Source organism: Dendrobates tinctorius, unplaced genomic scaffold, assembly GCF_039654945.1.
Source record: "Dendrobates tinctorius isolate UK_male_01 unplaced genomic scaffold, ASM3965494v1 ptg000016l, whole genome shotgun sequence".
NCBI classification, from domain to species: Eukaryota; Metazoa; Chordata; class Amphibia; order Anura; family Dendrobatidae; genus Dendrobates; species Dendrobates tinctorius.
The window spans coordinates 9975179-9981178 of NW_027361684.1; the positions used below are offsets into that span (position 1 = coordinate 9975179).

Sequence of the window (6000 nt, forward strand, 5' to 3'; positions counted from 1 at the left end):
ACAACCCTCATTCACAAATTTACCTACATCTCTAAATAATAAAATGGGTAATATGGTTAATGAATGATGAGATGCTTCTTTTTTTCTGTACAGAGTGAATCAAGTGAATTATGCCAAGTACTGCCCATACAGTGGAGCTTGGGACCCACCGGGGGATTGCTCAGTTACCCTATGGGCCAGTCCGAGTCCGTATTTTATATCCATGTGCCCATGTTTACAAATCAACATTTTAAAATGTACACAATCAAATACAGATTCGTTTGTTAATAATTGCAATGTATCCATAAAAATCAGATGTTCTCCAGATAATCCATGAGCGATCACATTTTTTTTTTTCGCCCATCTATAAACTTATATAAGTGAGTCTCATCAGAGACACGGAAAAGAGTAATGCAGGCAATGATTTTTACCCTCCTACATGGACACGCGGTCATCTGAACATCCATACAGAATTACATTGGTCGGTGTACTGTTTTTTACTCTGACATGAAATGTAATAAATGACTCACAGTGTAGAGTTTTTCAAGCGTGTATGATGTATTTTGAGGTGCAGTTTTTCATAGTTTTTTGAGACAATGCCAAAAATGGATCATATATTTTTAATGTTTCCATTCTTTTTCAATCTACTTCAGACTTCAGCTCAAAAACTAAACTGTGCAAGCTTTGAACTGTGTCTTTCTGGCAATGTGCTTATTACAAGTAGTTAATGGATTTAAAAGTGATTGGCCACTTTTCTCTATAACCTTAATATGTTATAGAATTCTCTGGTCTTAAAACCTGTACCCATCATTCCTAGTCATTCCCAGTCAACACTGAATAAAGGATTCTGAGATCTACGCAATAATGGGAGTCCTTGTCCTTGCTGACAGAAAGCACCACGGCTGCTTTGTAATACGTCAGAACATAGATAAAAACGGAGGACCCCTTCAAAAAAAAATTCTTTGAACACAGGAATTCTAATAAAACAAGAACAAGATGACCTTGACAAAACCATGAAATAGCCACATTTAATGAAAACCTGTTCTCCAGTCTGGGGCACATTACATCTGTTCATTGAAAATGTTGGCAGATGTGAAAATTTACCATGCCTGCGTAGTGCCCTCTATGAAGTTCCCAATCTACTATTCATTATGCTGACACAGTACTGATGACGGGGGGGAAAAAACTACTAAAAGTTGAACCAAGTTGTAAAATTTTGCATAAGAAAAAAAATGATGAATGATAGAACAGCGACACACAATAGAATGTAAATGATAGAAACCAGGAAGGCTACGTTTTCATTATGATTTTTTTTTTTACGTTGAGAATTTAAAAAAAATAAAATATAAAAAAAACCCTGCAAGTAACTTATTTTACTTAAAGGGTGCAGAAAATCTGCAACATCAAAAACTCACCAAAGGCTCACTGTGAGAACTCAGCCAAAAGGTGCAATCAATCAATGTGTTTAAGGCTTTATTCACACAGCAGTATTTGTATGCCAAAACACGTGTCAGTCTTTCAATAATAGTTTTTCTTTGCAAGTTCCACTTCTGGTTTTGGCATACAAACACGGACAAAAAAAATACTGACTAATAAAGAAAATTACATCTAAAAAGTCAGGTCCCAGCAAGGCACTAGCTGATATTTATTTTCCGCCCCACCAATATCTATCTTTGCAAATAAAAGTGTGTATAATGCTATATATTAATTTTTAGTTGGACTTTATTGAAGCCCTGGGATTTGCACCCATTTCTACCACTACCTAATTAGGATATAGATTTTACAGATATTTAGGATGCATAAATATGATATATATTATATATAGGACAGCACAGTGGCTCAGTGGTTAGCACTGTTTTGCAGCGCTGGGGTCCTGGGTTCAAATCCCACCAAGGACAACATCTGCAAGGAGTTTGTAAGTTCTCCCCGTGTTTCCGTGGGTTTCCTCCGGGTTCTCCAGCTTGCTCCCAAACTCCAAAGACATACTGATAGGGAATCTAGACAGTGAGCCCCATCGGGGACAGTGATTATAATGTCTGTAAAGAGCGGTGGAATTAATGGCACTATATATAACGGAGTAAAATAAAAATATATATATAAAGCCTCATATTAAACTATATATATATATATAATGGTGCTACCATATAAATAATTATCTGCCATCAATCAGTAATTGTTTCTTCCTGGTATATAAAACATCCTTTAAATCACAGTATTTCTTCCAGCAGTCTCAGGGTCCTGACATACTGTATACAGTCAGGCTGAGAACACTAGGAGACACAAGTGCTAATGATACAATAAGTAATCTACTAATGAGTCAGTAGTAAATAATAGACAAGGAGCCCAGATAAGAGGTGACAGTACTTGCACAGTCAGGTCCATGGCATTTTCAGTAAGTTACCTGAATAGTGGAGGAGTAGCAGAGAAAGGAGGTTTCAAAGTCTTCTAGGGAGGAGATCCCTTCCCCTGTCCTCACCTGCTTGCTGAGCTCTCAGTTGCTCAGTGCAGCCCTCAGCATCCTGCACAGCTTTTGTACACCAAACCCCCCTCACATGGTCTGATTTGCAGATAAATCCACTGCCAAAGGGCTCTTTAAAGACATCTTTGCGTCACTTTCAGGCAAGTAAACTTGTCTGTGCTCCTCTTCTGACTCACAAGCGCCCTCTAAGGGTGGATCTTCATATCACACCACACAGGTCAATAGCAGGTTAGGTACATAAGAGACATGAGAGATAAAGCGCTTGTTAACAAAATTAATGTCAGGTGAAATAGTATTACCAAATCGTCACAATAAAACATTATTATTATACGTGAAAATATTAATAAAAAATATATATATATTTAGATTGTGAGCCCCATAGGGGGTCAGCGATGACAATGTATGTAAAACGTTGTGGAATATGATAGCGCTATATAGGCAAAGCATAATAAAAAAAAAATCTATATATTAATATTTTCACTCTTCGAGTGAAATGGTATTACTAAAATGTCACAATAAACCAGTGTCGGACTGGGTTGCCAATGGCCCACCAGTAACGCTGACTTTGGGGGCCCACATGCATACAAATATTACACTACCCTCGTTCACAAATTTACCTATATCTCTATATAATAAGAAACTGGGTAGTTTGATTAATGAATGATGTGATGCTGCCTTTTTCTATACAGAATCAATTGAATTATGCCAAGTACTTCTCATACAGTGGGGTTGGGGGCTCAGATCTGCACAGGGGCCCACCGGGGGATCCCCCTGTTACCCTATGGGTCAGTCCGAGCCTGCAATAAACAATTATTATTACACATGAAAATATTAATAAAACATATATCTTTAGATTGTGAGCCCCATTGGGGACAGCGATGACAATGTACATAAAGCGCTGCGGAATAAGATAGCGCTATATAAGAAAAGCATAATAAATAGTACATAAATGTTAGTATTTTTGTAATATTTTCACACATCAGGTGAAATAGTGTTACTAAAACGTCACAATAAAACATTATTATTACATGTGAACATATTAAATATATATATTTGTTTTATTAATATTTTCACATGTAATAATATAAGTTTCATATGATATTGGTAGAAGCATCTGATAAAACAAGCAAGAAATAGATCTTTGCTCATTAATATTTATAATATTAATATTACCAAATTATCTGGTCACAGTAAGTTCTTCTGAGATTCACGAGCAAGTAATGATGAGACAATTTTTTTATTTCCAAAAAGTGCATCGACCGCGCCGCTCAGGAAATATATTATTACTGACACACATTCAGTATTTGGTCAGTATTTTTACCTCAGTATTTGTAAGCCAAAATCAGGAGAGGAACAATCAGAGGAAAAGTATAATAGAAACACGTCACTACATCAACACGTTTTGGCTTACAAACACTGAGGTAAAATACTGACCAAATACTGAGCGGTGCACGTGGCCTAATAATGACAATCTCCAATATGTCCTGTATAAAGGACACGCCTTCAAAATGTGCAAGAAGCTAGATAGAGATGGTGTACATCGATCAGCCATAGCATTAAAAAACCTGACAGGTAAAATGAGTAACATTATCTTGGGATAAATGGCCCCTGTCTAGGGGTGGGATATATTAGGCAGCAGGAAAAATAGAATAAAAGCAAAAGTGTTGCCTGTTATAAGACCAAACAAACTGATACCCAAACCAGACCCGTCTGCCCATTGCCTCACACAGAAGCAGAGCGATCCTATTGATTATTAGGGGGTCTGTCTGGTTTTCATTTGGTGTCAGTTTTTTTATAAAACTGAAGAAAAAAGCTTTACATGATGCCCTTTTTCTTACAACACAGCCGTAGCGAGGGGTGCAGCAAGCTAAGAGGGTCTAAGGAAAAAACACATCTGAGGTCACCTAAGGTAACCATGGTTACAACTGCAGAGGCACATCCTAATTATAGAGGCTAAAGGGGAAGCCTGACACGTGAGAATACTGAATAAAATTCAATATGTGAAGACCAACTTCGATATTACCGGCATACTGTGACCATCACTGTCAGACACTGACAGAAGAGGGCCCCTGTGAAAGGACAATATACACAGTGCTTCTTTGCAGCTGTTTTTCCACATGAAAATGCAGAGTATTGGCAGGAAAATTGCTGCAAAAAACGCACTGTGTGAACAAACCCTAACAATACCCCTTTTAGTGCCCCAGACACTAATAATGCCCAGCACCGTGCACCTACATAGTAATAACCCTGTTTATGCCTTCTAGATGGTAAAACTGCCCCCTAAAAATGCTAATGCCCTTTATGAGCAATCTAGCAAGTAAAACTGCCCCTTTTCTGCCCCTTGGGCTATTACAGCCATCACAGGGGTACATATGGGGCCTTATTACAATTCTGAGTGCTCATATAATGAATGCCCTCCCCTTAGTGAATACAAGGGGGGTCGCATGATAACGCGGCTCCCATAACTATTAATTTGATGGTGTTCAGTTGGTTTGTTAAGCTCTGGTTTACAAAGAGTTAATGTTTCAGTAAGCTGTGATATTTCATGAGCAGGTTCCTTGTTGTCAGGCAGATTTGGCTTCCCGCTCTTTTTTTGAACCTGTTTTGATTGGCTGACAGAGTATGAGCAGGAAGACCTTGTTGTATAAGCAGCTGTGTGAGACCGTTACCTCAGTTTACCTCAAGAAGATTTCAAGATAAGCAGGATGGAGATGGATTCACTACTTCAGCAGTTACTTATGAGGCAACGCAAGAACAGCGAAGACGGTCCACGTCATCAGACACAGACGCCGGCACATCAGTGAGGCGATGGGGAGGAGCATCCGGGGAAACAGCGGTGAATTTGAACTTACCGGAGACATCTAGCCGCGGCAGCCGTAAAAGAGCTGCAGCGGCCCAGGGAACCCCAGTACAAGCCAGGCAGCCGTTCAGCAGCGGTCTGTGCAAATGAAGACAGCGAGGCTGTGGCTGCTACTTTATCATGGAGAGCAGTCTCGACGGCAATGGATGCCGAAGTATGCCAGGAATCATCTCCTCAGCAGTATTCGCCTGCCGTGACAGGCTTGAGTGCCGAAGCTTGCTTGGACCCGGTCGACACACAGGATCAGAGGGGTGAGATTTTTAATGTCCCTTTATCTACCCCATTGTATGCTAATTTGAAGTGTTTGGTTAAAGAAGTGTTAAGTGAATGTATGTCTGCAGGAACAGCCCCAGTGTTACGCCCTCATGAGGTTGCAGCCAGCAGCAGAGTAGTTGTAAAACCAGGGCTGCTAGAAGTCCTGTTGAAAGAATCTTTGTCATGTGAGATGTCCCCACTTGGTTTCCATATTAATATGTCAGTAAAAACAAATTTGGCACGGGGAATACATTGATATTTTCCCCCTTTTACCGTCAATTAAAGAACAATATCATAGATATGAAAGAAAAGATGAACCGGAAGAAAAGAAACGGGTGGTTATTCAGAGGTCATTTAATAATTGGCTTCAAGCATTTGCTCTCTATGCTGCTGTAATGGGTGAAAAACACTCTTCGTTATGTTCAGG

General features: G+C 39.3%; 1 protein-coding gene across 1 annotated transcript in view; it reads right to left on the bottom strand.

Annotated features, from left to right (window-relative positions):
- The window catches only part of SLC6A4 (solute carrier family 6 member 4), a 168805-nt gene extending 163264 nt beyond the window's left edge, over positions 1–5541 (bottom strand). The window contains exons 1-2 of the mRNA XM_073565430.1: positions 5311–5541; positions 2381–2655 (exon numbers count right to left, since the gene is read on the bottom strand). The gene's annotated coding sequence lies outside the window, so the exon portion shown is untranslated. The remainder of the gene's footprint in view (positions 1–2380; positions 2656–5310) is intronic.
- Between the last annotated feature and the right edge of the window lie 459 nt (positions 5542–6000).